Raw genomic sequence first — 21,351 nt, forward strand, 5'->3', positions numbered from 1 at the left:
TCAGAACCTTAGTGATTCTGTAAATACATCAACACAATCATTTATAAAGCATTACAAATAAATTCTGCTTCAAAAATGAAATCCATACTTCACTATGCTTCTATGGCTACAGTCCTAACATTAACTACGAACTTACTGGAATCTTAAAAGAAACTTTTTATCTCAGGTGGTATCTACCTCTTAAGAGTTATTCTCTAGGCAGTGAGTAATAGATGACTTCCAAGGCTCATTGAAATGAAAAGGGTTGGCAGTGCACCAGGGTGACTACTTAGCCAAGTGACTGGCTCCACTACAAAATGAACACTGTGTTTTCTACCCCATTCCTCTTTGTCACTATACTCATCAAACATTATGGCTCTTCAGGGCACTTTGTTAATAGCAAACATAGTGAGTGTTCCATCTGTCTTGGAAGAGCTCTATTTCACTGAATTGGAGAGCAACTCTCTAAGCCATTTCATGGGTGGTCAGTCTCTCATGGTACAGAGTAGCTGCAATGGGGGCTAGCAAGGATTTGATCTGAAATGTTGATGTAATGATAAACTTTCCAAGAGTATCCTTTTATATCCTCACAAGTTAATGGTTTCAGAAAACTTTCTCTAAAATATGTCACTCTCTTGTCTCTATTTGCCCATTCTAACTAGTCACATGAGAAACAACCAGGGGCTGGAAAATGGTGATCCATAAAACAGGTTAACTTTTCAACATCTGGACATGGAAGGAGAAAATGACAAATGAAGAGATAGGAAAGATGAGGGAAAACTGACTTAAGGGGGCAAGTACAAAGGAGGGTGAAAAAACAGCCCTAAAGCATAATTTTTTATCCCATACAAAGCTTCCATGGGTCTTAGAAGTGACGTCAGATTGCAGGTTTCATTATCTGATGGGGACTGTGAGGTAATGTGTTCCAGAGAGAAAAAGATGCATAAAGCACATACTCCAAATCCATGATCAACAGCAAAATGATCAGAGATCCTTCTGGTCTTTATCCTGAAGAAAGAATTCGCACCTGGTGTGATTTCCACATCTATCTACACCTGAAATTCCATATTGATAGAGCTTAAATGCTAAAGAAATAAACCAGTAGGTCCCAATAGGAGAGAGGATGACATCATAACCTACAATTTACTCTATCCTTTGCCCTCTAGTTTCCAACCACCTAAACTAAAAAATGGAATGGGGCATAATTGTGCCTGAAAGTTATGAAATACTATTAAAAATTATAGAAGATAGAGAATATAATCACCCTAACCTAGCTTTAACAAATGGTAATATTTGCCATTTTTTTCAACAGATCTCTTTTTGTGAAACAAAATGCAAATTAAGTGGAAGACCTATTTTCATAAATTTTTAATAAAATACATTTTCATAATTTTTAAGCTCATTTTTGTCTTCTCTTACTGGAGAGCTGCTTTGTGTACTTTAGAATGACTGCTTTTCTACTTTTACTGCATATATGTATATTCATAGATCATGTTTATAGGGTTTTTGGAAGTTTTACATAAGTGTAATCATAGAGTGTTTATTCTGCAATTTGCTTTTGCACACAAGATTGGTTGAGATTTATGTGTTGATATGGGCATACCTAATTCATTTAAGTGCAGTAAAGTATTCCTGCATAAATATATCTGTCCTAAAACCATCATGGAAATTCTTGGACCCTCTTAGAATTTTAAAATATTATTGAATTAATTCATTTGGGGAGAACCAGCCTTTTTTTTGATATTAATGCTTATTATTTATAACACTGTAATTCTTTCCTTTTCATCCTGTCTTTTGAATCCTTCAAACATATATTTCTTTGTTCTGAGTGTTGGTAAATGTCTTTCACCCATGTTATATATGTCGTTATAAACATTAGAGTCATTATTGTCAATGATACTTTTTTCCTCTATTTATATTCTCTATTTTGCTATGGCTGATGTATAAAAATACTTTCAATTTTTTCACACTGATCTTATATCCAATAAATCTGTTAAATACTGTTCCTTAACAGTTTGTTTATATAATATTCAAATAATATTTTTCTCCTTTCCCAAATCTTCTACAGTTTATTTTTCCTGTCTTATTATGGCTGAGACGCTAGTAAAAATTTAAATGCAGTGGTGTTGAATATCTTGTTCTTAATGGAAATACTATATATATATGTATATAGTATATATATAAATACATATATATGGAAATACAATACATATATGTATATATATATATATACATAAGTATATACCTTACTTATGAAGATATATACCTTTCAATAGATTAAGAAAGTTTTATTTGATCTCTATTTCAAAAATAATTTTGTAATTATTCATAATACATACTAAAATGCTAAAATTTAGAAATTTTATTTTCTGCTTCTATTGAGAGGACCATGTAATTTACAAAAATAATAATAATACAGGAAATAACAGTGAGGGATTTTTACAATGTTGGTTCATTATCACTTTTCTGTGCAAAAATTACTTCTAATAAATACAGTGTTTTTAAAATATTATGTTGTATTTAACTTGCTAATATTTAAGATTTTGCATATGTGATCACCACTTAGAATAGTTTATACCCTTTTTTTCTCCTCTATTTTTATCTGATTTTTGTGGCAATATTTATTTGCTTCAAATAATGAGTTGGGCAAGTTTCCTCATTTTTCTATTTTCTGGTACAGTTTGTATTACATGTGAACTATCTACTCTCTCTACAATTCTAACTTCACTTATCTCTACAGTTTTCTATGAAAAATATATCCACAATGGCTACCGGTTTACTTTTTTCATGCATGTTTAATTATTTCTATTTTTCTAGGGAATTACACATCTCCTAATTTTTTTCGATAACTGGTTGAGATAGTGTCAAACTATCTCTTTCCTCTCCATGTGATGATTACATTATGATTACATAGATTATGGTTACATTTCTTTTTCATTACTCATTCTTTTTATTTGTGCAGTCCCTCTTATTTTAAATTGATTTTGCTTGCTTGTTTGCTTATGTTGTAGTACCATCTGTTTTTTTTTATTATTTTTCAAAGGGCTAGTTTTGGTTTTGTTGATCATCTTTTTTGTTTGTTTGCTATTTCATTACTGCTTCTTTCCATAAAGTTCCTTTGCAACATTTTAAAACACTTGAGACAGAGAGAGAGAAAAGATGGGGGAATAGTAGAACGTGAAACTCACCTACTCCCATAAATACATCAAAAACATACCTGCATGTGAAACAATTAACATAGGAAATTTTTGAATGCTGGCAAAAGACCTCAGGATTCTGACAGAGCAAGAAAATCTTCACAAAACCGGGTAGAACAAAAGAAAATAGAAAAAGAGAAAATGAGAAAGGAATAGGATGGGACCTGCACCCCTATGAGGGAGCTGGAAAGAAGAAAAGCTCTTTCATCCTGGGAAGTGCCTCCAACAGTGAGAACAGCTGGGACAGACCAGCAACTTTAGAGTGTTGGAGGAGGACAAACAATTGGTTTGAAGCAATTAAAATAAAATCAGTCTTCCATAAATAATCATTGCTACCACCCTGCATTTCACAACCATCTGCTGATATGGGCAGGGATTGGGAAATGAAACTCTGGCTTTAAAGACTGGGCTTAGAGAGAGAACCAGGGCTGACTATATACGAAAAAAACTGGAGCTCCAGGGGAGGTAACTTGATACTGCTGCTCTCATCACATGCTCTGGACAAACATGAGCCACCACCACCCCTGAGAACTACAGAACTGAGCACCTGCTGCTGCATTTACACATCTGTTGTCAAAGGGACTATATATAAATGTAGAAAGTTAGACAGTAATAGATGACAAAATAGCTTTCAGACAAAGAAATAGATAAAAACACACAAAACACTTAAATGAAGATGAGATAGGCAAGTTAAAAGAAAATTTAACAAGGAGCGAGAAGATTAAAAGAACAAGCAAAATAAGATGACTAGCACAATATCTGAAAGGAGAAATATACTAGAAAGAATCAATAGCAGGATAAGAGAATCAGGAAAAGGAATAACCGAGGTGGAAAACAGTCGTGGAAATCACTACCGCAGGAAAGAATAAGAAAAAAAAATAACTTAAAGAATTAAGGAAAGTTTAAGAGACCATTGGGACAATGTTAAACATACACCAACATCTGCATTATAGGGGGTTCCAGAAGGAGAAGGGAGAAAGAAAGGGCCAGAGGAAATTTTTTAAGACATTTTAGAGAAAAAACATCCCTAATATGGGAAAGGAAACACTCAGGTTGAGGAAGTACCAAGAAGTCCATGCAGAATAAATCCAGGGAGAAACAAAATGAGACATATTAATCGAACTGATAAAAATTAAACACAAATGAAAAATATTAAAAGCCACAAGGGAAAACCAACAAATAATGATAAACTCCCATGAGGATAAAAGCTTATTTTTTTTCAGCAGAAACTCTATAAGAGAGAGAGGAGTAGCAAGATATATTTAAGGTGATGAAGGGGAAGAACCTAGAACCAAGAATACTCTACCCAGACAGACTCTCATTCAAATTGGATGAAGAGATCAAAAACTAAGAGAAGGCAGCACCTCCACACAAGCTTTACAACAACAAGTAAAGGGAATTCACTAGGCAGAAAAGAAAAAGCCACAACTAGAAAAAAGAAAATTACAAATGAGAAAGCTCATTGGTAAAAACAAAGATAATAGGAAAGTAGGAAATCACCCATTGACAAATACAATATCAAAACTAGCAAGCATGAGGAAAGGACAAATGCAGAACTTTGTAAATGCATACAAACAGAAATCAAAGAACAGTTGGAGTAGCCATACTCATTTTAGACAAAATAAATGTTAAAATAAAGGTCACAAGTGACAAAGAAGGACACTAAATAATAATCAAGGATCAATTCAAGAAGAAGATATAACAATTATAAATATATATGCACCCGACATAGAAACTCCACAATATTTAAAGAAAATGCTAAGAGCCATAAAAGGAGATTGCAACAGTAACACAGTAATAACGGAGGACTTTAAAAGCCCATTTACATCAATGGAAAGATTATCCCAATAGAAAATCAATAAGGAAACTCAGGCCCTAAATGATACCCTAGACCAGATAGATAATATAGCATTTCACCCTAATACAGCAAAACATACATTCTTCTCAAGTGCACATGGAACATTCTCCAGGACATATCATGTTTTGGATCCAAATCAAGTCTTTTCAAATTTTTTTTTAAATTGAAATTTTATCAATCATTTTCTCTGACTACAATGCCATGACAGTACAAATCAACTATAAAACAAAAGGAGCAAAAAACACAAGCTCTGGAAGCCAAACAGTATGCTATAACCAACCAGTGAATCACTGAAGAAATAAAAGAGAAAATTAAAAGATATTTAGAGACAAATGAAAATGAAGATGCAATGATCAAAAACCCATGGGATACAGCAAAAGCAGTTCTGAGAGGGAAGTTTATAGCAATATAATGTTATCACAGGAAAGAATAAGAATCTAAAAAAACCCCAAAACCAAAACAAACAAACAAAAAACCCAAAAAAAGTAACCTTATGCCTAAAACAACTACATAAGGAAGAAAAGACAAAGCACAAAATCAGTAGAAGGAAAGAAATCATAAAGATCACAGCAGAAATAAATGAAATTGAAACAAAGAAAACAATAGAGAATATCAATGAAATCAAAAAGTGGTTATTTGAAAAGATCAACAAAATGAATAAACGTATAGCCAGACTCATCAAGAAAAAAAAAGGGGGGGAGGGCTAAAATTAAAAAAAATTAATTAGAAATGAAAAAGAAGTTACAACTGACATTGCAGATATACAATAGATCATAAGACACTATGTCAATAAAATGGACAACTTTTTCTTCTAAGAAATGGAAAGATTCTTAAAAACATACAGCCTTCCCAGACTGAACCAGGAAGAAATAGAAAATATCAATAGACAAATCGCAAGTGCAGAGATGGAAACATGATTATAAAACTTTATATACAGACACATTTCAAATTCTCAGTATTTTTTACGTTACTTTTTTACCTAATATAAATTTTAGCCTAACAATACTTATAAAACTAATTGATGTGACTACTGTACAGCATTTCTGCATATGAATATGACAATTACTTGACCTATTCGTATAGTGATGAATAGTTAAACTGTAAATCAAAACTACAATGAGGGGCCATCATTAACAAATCAACAAATAACAAATGATGGAGAGGATGTGGAGAAAAGGAACCCTCCTACACTGTTGGAGGGAATGTAAATTGGTACAACCACTATGGAAATACCTCATAACACTAAATATAGAATTACCATAAGACCCAGCAATCCCACTCCTGGGCATATAGCCAGACAAAAAATTCATAGAAAAAAGATGTACCCGGGAGTTCCCATCGTGGCTCAGTGGTTAACAAATCCAACTAGGAACCATGAGGTTGCAGGTTTGATCCCTGGCCTTGCTCAGTGGGTTAAGGATCCGGCATTGCTGTGAGCTGTGGTGTAGGTCGCAGACACAGCTTGGATCTGGCATTGCAGTGGCTCTGGCGTAGGCCAGTGGCCTCAGCTCCAATTCGACCCCTAGCCTGGGAACCTCCATATGCCATGGGAGCGGCCCCAGAAATGGCAAAAAGACAGAAAAAAGAAAAGAAAAGAAAAAGATGCACCCGTATATTCATCGCAATAACCAAGACATGGAAACAACCTAAATGCCCATCAATCGATGAATGGATTAGGAAGATGTGGGATATATAGATATATATGAATAGTATATATGTATACTATATATATATTATATGTATAGTATATATATATATATTATATATAGTACATATATTATATGTATAGTATATATATATGAATAGTATTCATATATATCTATATATCCCATAGTATTCATATATATATATATCCCATAGTATTCATAGTATATATATATGAATACTATTCAGCTATAAAAAGGACAACATAATGCTATTTGCAGCAACATGTATGGAACCAGAGACACTCACACTGAGTGAAGTAAGTCAGAAAGAGAAAGAGAGACACCACATGGTATCACTTATATGTGGAGTCTAAAATATGGCACAAACGATCTATCTACAAAACAGAAAAGATCATGGACATATAGGGGAGACTCCTGTTTACCAGGGAAAAGGGGAGGGAGTGGGATGGAGTGGGAATCTGGGGTTAGTAGATGAAAACTCCTACATTTGGAGTGATGGGCAATGAGATCCTGCTATATAGCACAGGGAACTATATATCTAAATAGTTGTGATGGAATATCATGCAGAAAAATGTGATAAAAAGAATGTATACATATGTATGACTGGGTCATGTTGCTGTACAACAGAAATTAACAGAACATTATAAATAAATAATAATAAAAATTAAAAAAATAAAGTGTTCCAGGTGAAAAAAAAAAAGAGAATGGAAGAATGACTAGAATAAATGTCATCACAGAAGTGACTGCTTTCTCCTCTGAACTCTTTTAATAGTTTAGTTTAATCCAACGCACAAAATACTTTCTGTATCAATTTTATGACACTGAATATATGCAGTCTTATGGTATAGCCACCTTCAGTCATACATTTAGTCCATGACTAGATTGTACCTCCCTAGAGGACAGTGATTGTGTTTTTATACAAAGCTGCAAAGCTCTGTGTTAAAAGCTGGCATATTAATTTAATGGATTTATTCATCAATTCATAAACCTTCCCCTTGTTATTCTAAACTAAAAAATAAAAATAAAAAAATAAAACTTTCATAAATCAAAAGTTTAGGATCTAATGGCTTCACAAACAAATTCTATCAAACATTCAGATAAGAGTTAACACTATTCATCTGGACCTCATCCCAAAAATTGCAGGGGAAAGAACAATCCCAAGCTCATTCTATCTCATTTTGATACCAAAAACAGACAAAGATACCACAAAAAAAGAAAAATATAGGGCATTATCACTGATGAACATAGATGCAAAAATCCTCAACAATACTAGCAAATTGAATCCAATTATATATTGAAAGGATCGTACAACATGATTAAGTTGGATTTATCCCAGGGATATAAGGGTTCTTCCGTACATGCAAATCAATTAGTGTGATACACCACATCAACAAACTAAAGAATAAAAACCATATGGTCATCTCAATAGATGCAAAAAAAAGCTTTTGACAAATTTAACTCCCATTTCTGATTAAAGAAAAAAAAACTCTCCAGAAAGTAGGCATAGAGAGAACCTACCTCAACATAATAAATTCCATACGTGACAAGCCACAGCTAATATAATTCTCAATGGTGAAAAACTGAAAGCACTTCTGCTAAGATCAGGAACAAGAAAAAATGTCCACTTTCACCATTGTTACTCACAATAGTTTTGGGAGTCCTAGCCATGAAAATTGGAGAAGAAAAATAAAAGAAATCCAAATTGGAAAAGAAGAAGTAAAACTATCACTGTTTGCAGATAACATGATACTTTAACTAACAACAACAAAAAAAAATATACTATAAGAAAATCACTAGAGCTTATTAATGAATTTGGTAAAGTAGCAGGATACAAAATTAATACCCAGAATTCTTTTGCATTTCTACATCTTAACACTGAAAATTCAGAAAGAACAATTAAGGAAACCATCATTTACCATTCCATTAGAAAGAATAAAAGACCTAGGAATAAATCTACCTAAAGAGCTAAAAGACCTGTACTCTGAAATCTATAAGCAGACTGATGAAATAAATCAAATATGACACAAACAGAAGGAAAGATATACCATGCTCTTGGATTGGAAGAATCAATATTGTTTAAATGACTATACTACCCAAGGAAATCTACAGATTCAATGCAATCTCTATCAAATTACCAATGACATTCTTCATATAACTAGAATAAAATATTTTAAAATTCGTATGGAAACACAAAAGAATATGACTAGCCAAAGCAATGTTGAAAAAGAAAAACAGAACTGGAGGAATCAGGATCCCTGACTTTAGGCTATACTCCAAATCATAAAAACATACAAAAAATCATAAAAACAGTATGGTACATGGTACTGGCACAAAAACAAATACAGATCAATGGAACAGAAAAGAAAGACCAGGAATAAACTAAAGTACCTAATAGGCAACTAATCTATGACAAAGAAGATGAGAACCTACTAGAGGAAAGATATTCTCTTCAATAAAGTGGTGCTGGGAAAACCAAACTACTACATGTAAAAGAATGAAATTAGAAAATTCTCTAACATCATACACAAAATTAAACTCAAAATGAATTAAAGACTTAAATGTAATGCCAACTACTCCTAGAGGAAAACATAGGCAGGATGCTCTTTGACATAAATCACAGCAATATCTTTTTTGATCCACCTCCTAGAATAATGACAGTAAAAACAAAGATTAATCAATGGGAACTAATTAAACTCAAAAACTTTTGCACAGCAAAGTAAACCATTAACAAAATAAAGAGAAAACCCAAAGCATGGGATAAAATCTTCGCCAAAGATGAAAGAGGCAAGGGCCTAATCTACAAAATATATAAACAACTCACATAACTCAACAACAAAAAAACAAACAATTCCATTGAAAAATGGTCAGAAGACCTAAATAGACATTTCTCCAAAGAAGACATACAGATAGCCAATAGGCACATAAAAAGATGCTAAACATCATTGATCATTACAGAAATGCAAATCAAAACGCCAGTCAGAATGGCCATAATCACAAGTCTACAAATAACAAATACTGGAGAGGGTGTGGAGAAAACCTTCCTACATTGTTGGTGGGACTGTAAATTGGTACAACCACTATGGAAAACAGTACAGAGGTTCCTCAGAAGACTTAATATAGAACTACCATATGACCCAGCAGTCCCACTCCTGGGCATATATCTAGACAAAAATGTCACTGAAAAACAAACATGCACTACTGTGTTCACTGCAGCACTATTCACAATATCCAAAACATGGAAACAACCCAGATGTTCAACGACAGATGAATGGATTAAGAAGACATGCTACGTATACCCAATGGAATACTACTCAGCCATAAAAAAGAACAAATATTGCCATTTGCAGCAACATGTATTCAACTAGAGATTCTCATACTAAAGTGAAGTATGTTAAAAAGAGGAAGGCAAATACCATATGTTATCACTTATATGTGGGATGTAAAGTATGAAACAATTGAAACCATCTACAAAACAGAAACTCACTTACAGACATACAGAACAAACTTGTGGTTGCCAAGGGGGAAACAGGAAGGAGTGAGATAAAATGGGAGTTAGGGGTTAGTAGATGCAAATCCAACATTTAGAGTGGTTGAGCAATGAAACCCTACTGTATAGTACAGGGAACTGTATCCAAACTCTTAGGATAGAACATGATGGAAGATAAATGAGAATAAGAGTGTATATATCTGTATGACTGGGTCACTTTTCTGTACAGCATAAATCAGCACAGCACTGTAAATCAACTATATTTTAATTTAAAAATTCAGTCCACTAGTCCCTAGAGATTCAATCCAGTCACTAATCCAAATTATTTATTATTCAGTAGACATTTGCTGGGGTTTCACAAAACACAAGGCATGTGCTGAACTGTGGGGATGCAAAGATGAATAAAACAGTAGCAGAATTCAAGGAGTAGGACATTTAACATCAGAAGGAGATGCAAAATGTGAAAATCATTTCCCCCTGCAGTAGTAGAGAATGACAAAAAGTGCCAGGAGAAAGCAAAGAAATTTAATATCAGACTTTCTTAAACTGGAGGTGAGAAGGAAAGAGAGAAGTGGCTATGACTTGCAAATGAAACATCAAAGTGCCTCCTTTCCAGATTTGTTCTGGATGTGGTAAAATATAAGTTCCTGAGCTTTCAAAAAAGACCAAGATTTAATTTTCCCATTCACCTGTCTCACACTGAAGTTCTACCTCCATCTCCCCTAGAAACACCACTAAACTGAAAATCTATTTTAAAGCACCCAAACCAGTCCAAGACCCCTAGAAAGCAAGGACCCTAGCCAGAGCTGTTGTCTCTCTTGGGTCCAAGCGAGAGGAGGAATCTGGGAAAGGCACCTCCTAACTCACGCAGGGCAGCGCATCGTGGGTGATAGGCTCTGGCAGAGGACCCATGGCGGGGACCTGGGGTGGAGGACCCAGGCTCTGCGCTGACACGCAGAGAAGGGGGACTTCTTCCATAATCCCAACGATTTGGTAGCACAGCCAAGCAAATGTGACAAGAGAATTGGGTTAACGAAACAGGGACCTGGGCCTCTGAAATAGACCGGGCCATTCCAGCAGGATCCAGCCGAGGGGTGGGGGGGGGGAGGGAAATAAAGACAGAAGCACAAAGGTGATAAAAGCTGGTTATACAAAGGGCTTGATCCTTCTTTACAAGGACTCACTCCAGAAGGCACTTTTTACTGCTGGCTGGTCAGTCCCTAATGGCAAGTGCTAACAAGGCAGCCCTGGCTCAGAGGAGCCCTCGGCTTGGATCTTGAAGCAGATACACTGTCTCCATGCCTGCCACATGCGCCCAAGTCCCCACTGGTTCCGCGATCACCTGATTTTCCTTTGGACCTCTTTTACAGCTTAAGTCCATAGAAATGGTTAAACACTGATCCCAGACCCTCACGGGGGGGGGGGGGGGGGAATGGCAGGTTCTATTATTGTCTCAGCCAAAAGGTGGTGGGCCTCACAAGCAGCCAAGGGGAGAAGCAGAACACATGCAGCCTCAGGAGATCTAGAAGGAAATGCAGGAAAGAAGTGATCCAGAGGCTTCCAAGCACACAGGCACGTGGGTGTGATTTTGGATGGAGATGGACCACCAGGGACGTCTCCATGCTGCTGGCTCCCACAAGGGATATTTTTTTTTTTTTTTCTGAGTACATGGTGACTGGACTCAGATCGCAATGCTCATCACAACTGGAAAGGGGGGTTTTGAGAAATGTATTGAGGAGAGAAGGGACAAAGGGAAAACAACTTAAAAAAATAAAATCTAGATTGCTCAAAGTTTCTGCCTCTTTTGTAGGAATGGTAAGTCGACAATGAGCAAATATTTTAATTAAAAAGAAAAAAAATTTGTAAAGCATACAGAAAAGCTAGTTGAGGTTGAGTCACCTATAAAACAGAACCTCAAGGAGTCTAACAAAAATGCACCTTTGGTCAACCTTTGCTTTTTACAATTCCTCCTTTGACTTCCCATCCCAGTGCACATGGAAATGACAACCGCCACGTGAGGTGTGAGACTCCGGCAAATCAGAGGGTCTGCGGGTTGTACTCTGGAAGTTTCTTGATCTTCTTCTGGGTCTCACTTTGGTATCTCGCTATCACCAAGGAGTATGAGTAGCCCTTGGCAACCTGCTCTGTGAAAATGCCTGTTCAGCCTCTTCACCTCCTGAGCTTCAGTGAAAGAGTTGGGCTGTGATCCCTGTTGCCCAGTTCCCCAAAGGTTGGAGATGGTCCCCATCCATTTGTGCCCTTGTCCATGGCCACGTTGATTCTGCCCTTCCCACAAGCTAGGCTCCAGGATTCTCCGGCCTCAGAAGTCCTGCACGGCCTTGGGGTACATGGTAGACTCGTGGGAGCTGGACCCCAGAAAAACAGATGACCACCCACTTCACTGAAGGCAAAGAGGCAGGTGTAGCTGGCCTAGATCTGGGATGCCCCTCATGGGGAAGTCGAACAGCTTCAACAGTCGGCCAGAGCCACCAAAGCCCCATGAGAAGACACGCTTCTGGGAGTCCAGGACCAGTGTGTGGTTAGCGCCACAGGCCACATTGCCAACAACCACATTTGAGACCTGCACAATCTGTCCAACTTTCATCTTCTCCATGAAGATGACCACCCGCCAGGGCACCAGCTCGCAATTGGACTCTATATGCTGTGCCCCTGCAATGAACATCCCTTCCAAGTTGTGTCTCAGCTGACCATATTCAGGTCACCCAAAGGAATAGAGGTTTCCTTTGCAGTACATTTTCAAACTGAAATCAGCCCACAGGCCGTTTTGGTAATTGGCTGGCCATTGTATGTTATCTGTGCAGGTCTGGGAACAGCGTCTGTCTGGCTGCTGAGGCTCAGCTGTCCCATCTTGTCCCCAAAAGCAAAAATGGAGCTGGTTTCAATCAAGGCCAAGGTGTGGTTCTGCCGACACACTACAGACACAATCATCTCCTGGCTGAGACCCTCGATGAATCTGGGGGCTTCAACATTCTTGATGTCACCGTGGTCCAGCTACCCCTTCTCTTTTCACCCCCAGCTCCACAGCTTCCCTTCTGTGGCAATGAGCAGGTTATGGGCAGCACATGACCCCGAAACTACTGTCTGCACCAGGACCCCCGATAGTCTCCCATACCTGTTGGGTCCCCACAAGTTCTGACCGAAGTTGAGGTAAGCATCTTATTGTTTAGGCACTTCTTTTGAACCAATAAAGCCCCAGCTGGGTGCCACCAAAACTAAAAGCTGCCCTTTGTACTTAGACCCTTCAAGTCTGACGCACTCCTTGGTACACTCCAGCTGGGTGATGACCACTGCCTCACCAACCGCCTTTGCCATCACCCGCCGTGCCGCACGCTTGGTCCCACCGTGGGGCCCCTCAAGCTCCAGGCCATCCTCTTTGCCACTGCTGCTGCCACCACTGCTACTACTGCAGGGCTCAGGCAGCTTTTGCTTCCTGCCTGCGAGGCGGCTGTATTTCCTGGTCCTGGCATGGGCCATGCCATTGCCCAAGGTCGGTTCCTCTCAGGCCGCCACCTTCTTCCTGGGCATGGTGGTGCAGATACACTTAAAATGTAAATACGAGATTCTACACACATTTTAAATGTATTCAAATATTCTGTATTTTGCAATAAAGTCTGTATTTTTGTAAAAAATAAAACGCATGAGGAAAGGTATTGCGAGACACATCAGTAAAATCAATAATTAAGTTGTGAATACACTCTAAGTAGAATGAAAATAATAGAGGAAACCAAAAATCAATTTAAAATGAGAATGTTCAGACTCTTTGACTAAATGAAATATAATAAGAACTATTTTATTGAAAAGATAAAGCTTTAAACAAAAATAGCTAGGAAGTAGGGAGTGCAAAAAAGGTCTAACAACTGCTTTTTGGATGTAACAGGGTAAAGAGACTAAATAATTTGCATTTTGGCTTTTCCTTTTTACATATGCTAAAAAGTTAAGGGACAAATAATACCACATATGTGGAATATTAAAAAAAAAAAGGATACAAATGAACTAATTTGCAGAAGAGAAACAGACTCACAGAGTTTGAAAAACTTTCTGGTACCAAAGGGGACACGAGGGAAGATGGGAGGAATGGACTAGGGGTTTGGGAACTGGCATATGCGCACTCTGGTATATTGAATGATTGGCCAATGGGGACCTGCTGTGTAGCACAGAGAACTCTATCCAATATTCTGTGATAATATGTGATATGTAATATATGTGATAATATCTGTGATAATATATTTCTTTTTATGTCTTTTTCTGTTACTGCCATGTGTTTGAAGCAGAAGGGTGGGGCTCGAAAATGAACTTACAATGTTATCTTGACTAGACATCAAGTAGCAGACATTCTTTAAAATTTCAGATCTTCCAGTACCTCCTTCCCACTTAAAAAATCTTGAAAGACACTCTCAGTCCAAAGAGTTATTAGAATTTGTATATACAGCTTGCTCTCTCTATTTTCTTTCTTTTTTTTTTTTTTCAAGTCTGCATCTGCAGCATATGGAAGTTCCCAGGCTAGGGGTCGATTCAAAGCTACAGCTGCCAGCCTACGCCACAGCCACAGCAATGAAGGATGTGAGCTGCATCTTCAACCTATTACACAGCTCATAGGCAACACCAGATCCCCGACCCACTGAGCAAGGCCAGGGATTGACCCTCCATCCTCATGGACACTAGTCATATTTGTTTCTGCTGTGCCACAACAGGAGCTCCCTATATGTCTCTTTGAATGTACTAAATTAAAAACAAATTTAAACATAATTATAGTGGGTTTCCTATCCGAGTTTATTTCTTACTTCTGATTTTGTATAGCTTTTCTGATGCCCCTTTCTGTCTTTGTCCACACACTTTCACCTTTTCACCAGTTTCCCACTTGAATATTAAACTGAGGGCTTCTAGAAGACATGAAGTACTTCTTATAATTTTACTCTAGCACCTAATACAGTTCTTAGCACAGAGTACTCAATGAGTGTCTCTTGGATAGATAAAAGTGCTTCCTTTTGACACTAATATTAGTCTATCTCTTTTGGAAAAATTTGAGTACTAGATCATAAAGATACTACAAATCTAAATCCTACTCCTTCAAGAGTCAGCCACTCTCTATTATAAAGCCTTATGCTATACTCCCAATTGAAAATAGTTTCCTTCCTCTTTTTATTTGTAAAATAGTTTAAAGTCTCTCTTTTATGCCACATTATTTCCTATGCTATAGGACAGTGATTTATGGCCATAGGTTCTCTCTCTCTCTCCCTTTTTGGGTCATGCCTGTGGCATACAGAAGTTCCTGGACTAGGGATAGAACTAACCACAGCAGCAACACAAGCCACTGCAGGACAACATTGTATCCTTACTCTGGTGAGCCATACAGGGACTCCGAGACTCTCCTTTTTAATAGGACTATAAAACACTCTTATTCCTGGATCTAATTTGCGCAGGGTTTTTTGTTTGTTTTGTTTTGTTTTTTTGATTTTTGGCTGTACCTGCAGCATATGGAGGTTCTCAGGGCCGGGGATCAAATTTGAGCTGCAGCTATGTCCTACACAACAGCTGCATCAATGCTGGACCTTTAACCCACTGTGCTGGCCCAGGGATGGAACTTGCACCTCAGCAGCAACCTGGGCAGCTGCAGAGACCATGTTGGCTCCTTAACCCCCAAAGCCAGAGTGGGAACTCCTAATTTGTGTTTTATACATAGCAAAGCAAATGATAAATAATTATTGGATAGCTTAAAATATAAATTTTAAAAACTGAATTTTCTACCTCATTACTTAATCACAATGTTTACCAGGACTGCACTTAACCGCAATGTTTACTAACCTGAACTACGTTTTGGCATATCACTTCGGGAGTTCCCACTGTGGCATAGGGGGTTAAGGAGCCAACATGGTCTCTGCAGCTGTTCAGGATGCTGCTGAGGTGCAAGGTACATCCCTGGGCTGGCACAGTGTAGGTACTAAATGTTGTTTTCCTTCTCTTCTCTAACTGACTTCTTAATGGTGGCTTGGTAGCAGGTATACACAAAACTTCCTACCTTTTCGAGGATCTCTAAAGCAATGGTCAAATGTAATCTGTAAGAACATTTCTCTTCTGAATTTTAATTTTGAGATGTTGAATTTTAGAATGACAATAAAGGTTTATGATTCAAAACTCACATTTTAAATCAAAATATTAAATCATTTGTTCAAATTTTATATTTTGTTCAAGGGATATTTTTATTTCAGAAAAATGCATGTTGTCACATTTCAGTTAGATTTAGTAAAGCTGATGTCATCAAAGTCCCAAATTCATTCTACCATTAGATATATAAATAAATATTAAGTTATTTGTTCAGAAAATGAAGTCAAGTTTCATGGAGTTCCCATCATGGCTCAGCATAAACAAATCTGACTGGTATCCATGAGGACACAAGTTTGATCCCCGGCCTCGCTTAGTGGGTTAAGCATCCAGCGTTGCCATGAGCTATGGTGTAGGTCACAGATGTGGCTTTGATCTGGCTTTGCTGTGGCTGTGGCATAGGCCAGCGGCTACAGCTCCAATTTGACCCCTGGCCTGGGAATTTCCATATGCCACACTGTGGCCGTCCCCCCAAAAAAAAGAAGAAAATGAGCAATCAGTAAACTTGCTGCAGAAAATGATGTAAGGCAGCATGGCTGAATGAAATGCTACAAATACATAATCAGTGGGACCAGGAAGACCAAGCATCCTGTCCTATATGGTCAACTACCCACCTGGGAGGGTGGCTTAATTCAGACTTTGCAGAATGTTTGTGAGAATTACAGACAAAAATATTCCCATCATTAGGGAAAAAGTTTGTGTGGCTCCTAAAACTGTATTATGCAACTATCATTGAGGGTATAATTTGTAGTCATTTATCATGACCATTTGTCATTACCTTCATCATGAGAATGATGGTAATTTTTCACTAAGCAGTGTCACTTGACCTTAAAGGTTATAGGATCAGCCCTAAAAGTTTAGACTTGGATTTCATCTGACTTGATCAGAAAAAGTAAGTAGATTGTCCTCAGGATCATAAATGATGCTTTGATGCAAATACTTTGAATAATTTAAAAAATTATATTGTCAATGGTTTTTACATTAGTCCTTCTAATTAACTGATCATGATAACAAAAAGATAATGCTAATTTTTAAGTTATTTTAACCAATATATAAAATATGAGATGCTTTATTAATACAGCTAAGAGAAAATGTCTACTTTGCTAAGTACATCCAGATTATCCCCTCTTCTTTCCCTTCCCCTCCTCCTTCCTCTTCTCGTTCTACCCCTCCTTCTTTCTCTTCTCCTCTGCCTCTTCCTCCTTCTCTTCTCTCCTCCTCCTTTTCCTCCTTTCTGTCCCCCTTCCCTTTGCTGTCTCCTTCCCCTTCTTTCTCTATAAAGGATCTGTAACATGGAATAGCTGGCTTTACACTTTATAATGGAAATGCAATGAAATACATATTAAACACTAAAAGGATTTAATATGTATTTCATAGGAAAAGCTGTAGGGGATCAGGATATAGAAAGAAGACTAAGCATTTGTGGGGAAGAGAGTCTTCAAGGGAACAAAGACCAGAAGTACATGCTGACAGATAAATGACTTAAGAATCATGGAAGAGCAAACTGGACGTTCAAAAAGTGAACCTTGTTTTCACAGGTAACTAGCCACAAAGGTATAGCTGTGAACATAATTTGTTTCAGTGTCTCCCATGGCCAAAAAGACAGAAGTGTCTATGACGTCAGAGAGGAGTGACGGCAAACCCACATCCAGAGTGAGCTGCGGCGGGGGTTGGGGGGGGTGTATCAAAGAGCAGGGACCTGGAGTGAATCAGAAGGCTGGCCAGGAGGACCTTCTACCTTTCTGATTCCAGTATGCCATGAACTGAGTTGGTAATAGTAGCCTGCCATTTATTAAACACCCTGCTAAGAAATTTATTATAATTTATCTTATAGTTCTTACAAATTCTTACATTCCTGTGATGATAATTATTTCAATTTTACAGATGAGAAAAGAAGATAGGAGCTTGCCCTGATTATCTAAAAACCCCAATTCTCACAATAACCGTTCAACTTTATTATTAATCTTATTTACAGATGAGAATACTGACATTAGGAGAGACTGATTAACTTAACAGTGGCCACATAGATAATAAATAAAACAGCCAACATGTAAACAGAGATCCATGAACCCAAAGAGAAACTACAGAAGTCATATACATGTGTATATGACAACTTCAGGTCACATGTTGCTTCTTATGCTATCAGAAGCTCCTAAATGGTAAAAGCTATGTCAGCTGAAATGCTTATTGAGTTCTACCTTGTACAAAGGCATGTGTTTTATAGAATTTTAGAGATGAAGAAGACCATACATACCTTTTATTCCAATGTACTTACTTTACATTTACCTTCACTTGTTTAGTGAGAATATACTCCAAAAGAAGTGAATGGGTTAAAGTTAAACTGTGTTCAATATGTTTCACAATAATTTGTTAAAGGGACAGTCACAGACAAGGTGTCTATTCATCCCTACCTACATGTGTAGTTTCATGATATAAGATGTTAATGTTTTCTAATTAACAGTCTGATGATTTTTCAATATCAAATGAACTTTACTTGTAAAACTGGAAGATTAAACGATGGTAAGTTTGAATATAAATGAGAAAATGGTAATATGTTAGTTACCAAAATATCTTTTTTTTTTTTGAAGAGGCAGAGTGTTAGGGGCTACAAAGGGGCTCATTGTTAAAATATGAGGTCACAGTGACCCATGTCACTGTATGTCTGTTTTTATACCAGTACCACACTGTCTCGATTACTGTAGCTTTATACTATTGAATGGAGTCTGGGAGAGTTATAGCTCCTGCTTGTTCCCCCCCTCCCCAGGATTGCTTTGGCAATTCTGGGTCTTTTGTGGTTCCATATAAACTTTTGGATTGTTCGTTTTGGTTCTGTGAAAAATGTCATGGATAATTTCATAGGGATTTCATTGAATCTGTAGATTGCTTTGGGTAGTATGGCCATTTTAACAATATTAATTCTTCCAATTGAGGAGCATGGACTATATTTCCATTTCTTTGAATCCTCTTTCATTTCTTTGATTAATGTTTTATATTTCTTATCATATGGGTTTTTCACCTCCTTGTTCAGGTTTATTCCTAGGTATTTAATTCTGGGGGGTGTGATTTTAAAAGGTATTAGCATCCAAATTGGAGGAGAAGAGGTAAAATTGTCACTCTATGCAGATGACATGATACTATACATAGAAAACCCTAGGGACCCCACACAAAAACTATTCAAACTGATCAATGAATTTAAAAGTACCAGGTTACAAGATTAACATTCAGAAATTGGTTGCATTTCTGTATACCAATAACGAAATATTAGAAAATAATATAAAACTACAATACCAGAATATCCTGTTTTAAAGTTAAGTAGATGTTGGTGCTTCTTCTGCTCTGGATTAATGCTAAAATGTCTGCCCCTGTCATAGATAGGGAATTAGGAAAACTGGAAAAATACTGGTGTAATTTGTCTGTTGCCCAGGAATGTGGATAGACATTTGTGTCATGTGAGAAATTCTAAGTTAAATCTTGCACTAAGTATGGTAAGAAGCTACTAAATTGTGAAAGTAACAAACCCTTGAGAAGTGGGAAAAGCAAAAATAAAACAATTCTGTAACAAAATTGGTATAAAACAACTTTATAACCATCCACAGAAAAAAGGATACCCAGTGAAGAGAAAATTCTTAAACCAAATGAAATAATATGAGGAAATTAATCCACATGGCAAAGATCAGAAGCTAAAATGAAAGTGAGAATGTGCGCTGCAAGCATTGCAAATAATATATAATCTTGAAAGAGATAACATATTTACCAAAAAAAAAAAAAAAACGTAAAGGAAGAGATAGAAATCATGTGGGGAAAGTATGTGTGGAAAAGAAAAACTAGATTTAAAAACAAATGACCATAGACTGAATATACATGAATAAAACTAAAACTCTTTGGAGGAACAAATACAATTCGGCTTAAAAAAGAATTAGAGATTAGAAATATTCAAAGAAGCCACATGGAATGCAGCACACAGAGGAAACTATAAAAAAATTAAAAGGAAAGACTCAGAGTCATAGAGGATAGAAAGAAACAGATTACCCTACGAAACAATAATTTATTTAGTTATATTCTTGGGGTTTGTTAATTTTCTCATGTCTCTGATGATAGTATTTTACTAATTTTTGCTTTTACTTTTGCAATGTCAAAGGTACTAATTAGTGTTAATTTGTGTATGTATGGCAGAGGTTTGAGGATACTTATTAAGTGAAATTTAGAATACTAGGAAACTAGAGGAAGCAAAGATAAGTCATGACAAAAAAATACAATCAAAGGCTGTGATCGTATATATTAGTAATTGCACTAAATGAAAATGGAATTAAACTTCCATGATAAGAAAAAGAAGATAAGTTCTACTTTTTTATAAAATCAAAGTTATACATGTCAAATGAAATTAAACTTCTAAATTGATATAAAAGAAATAAAAGACTAAGAAAATTCAAGAAGTATAAAGAATCATGACTCATTTAAAAGTCTCTAGATATTGGGACTTTTACAATTTTAACCTGTAGACAACTAGACCAAAGTGACAGGGGAATAAAAGCCCACAAACATATTTGTACATATTTAAAGTTGGAATATGATGGAAGAGGCATTAAAGATCAATATACATTACAGGAAAGACTACTTAATAAATTGCAGGAAGTCAACTGGTTGTGGGGAAAAATGGATTCCTATCCCAAACCATATAGATAAAATACAAAAATGTGAAAGGCAAAAGTATAAAACTTAGAGATATAGAAGGATCTTTGTATGGAATAGGGAAGGATTAATGAACTAATACAAAATCCACAAGCTATAAAGGAAAAGTTTGATGAATCAATAACTGTGACATACTGACATTTTAAATCAGCTCTATAAACAAAGTGAAAAGTTTTAGGCTGAGAAAAGATATTTGCTGGACACGTAACTGACGTGACATAATATCAATATTCAGAATGCTTATAATCAATAAAACATAGGCAAATGATTTGTACTAAAATTTCTAGGATAACAAGTCACATGAGAAGATGCTCACTCTCATTGGTAAATTGGAGAAATGAATATTTAAACAAC

General features: G+C 36.5%; 1 protein-coding gene and 1 pseudogene across 4 annotated transcripts in view; both read right to left on the reverse strand.

Annotated features, from left to right (window-relative positions):
* The window catches only part of CA10 (carbonic anhydrase 10), a 639,702-nt gene that overhangs the window by 434,276 nt on the left and 184,075 nt on the right, over positions 1-21,351 (reverse strand). The gene's annotated exons all lie outside the window — the stretch shown is intronic.
* On the reverse strand, positions 11,591-14,742 carry LOC110256026 (annotated as a pseudogene).

Source organism: Sus scrofa, chromosome 12 (assembly GCF_000003025.6).
Source record: "Sus scrofa isolate TJ Tabasco breed Duroc chromosome 12, Sscrofa11.1, whole genome shotgun sequence".
NCBI classification, from domain to species: domain Eukaryota; kingdom Metazoa; phylum Chordata; class Mammalia; order Artiodactyla; family Suidae; genus Sus; species Sus scrofa.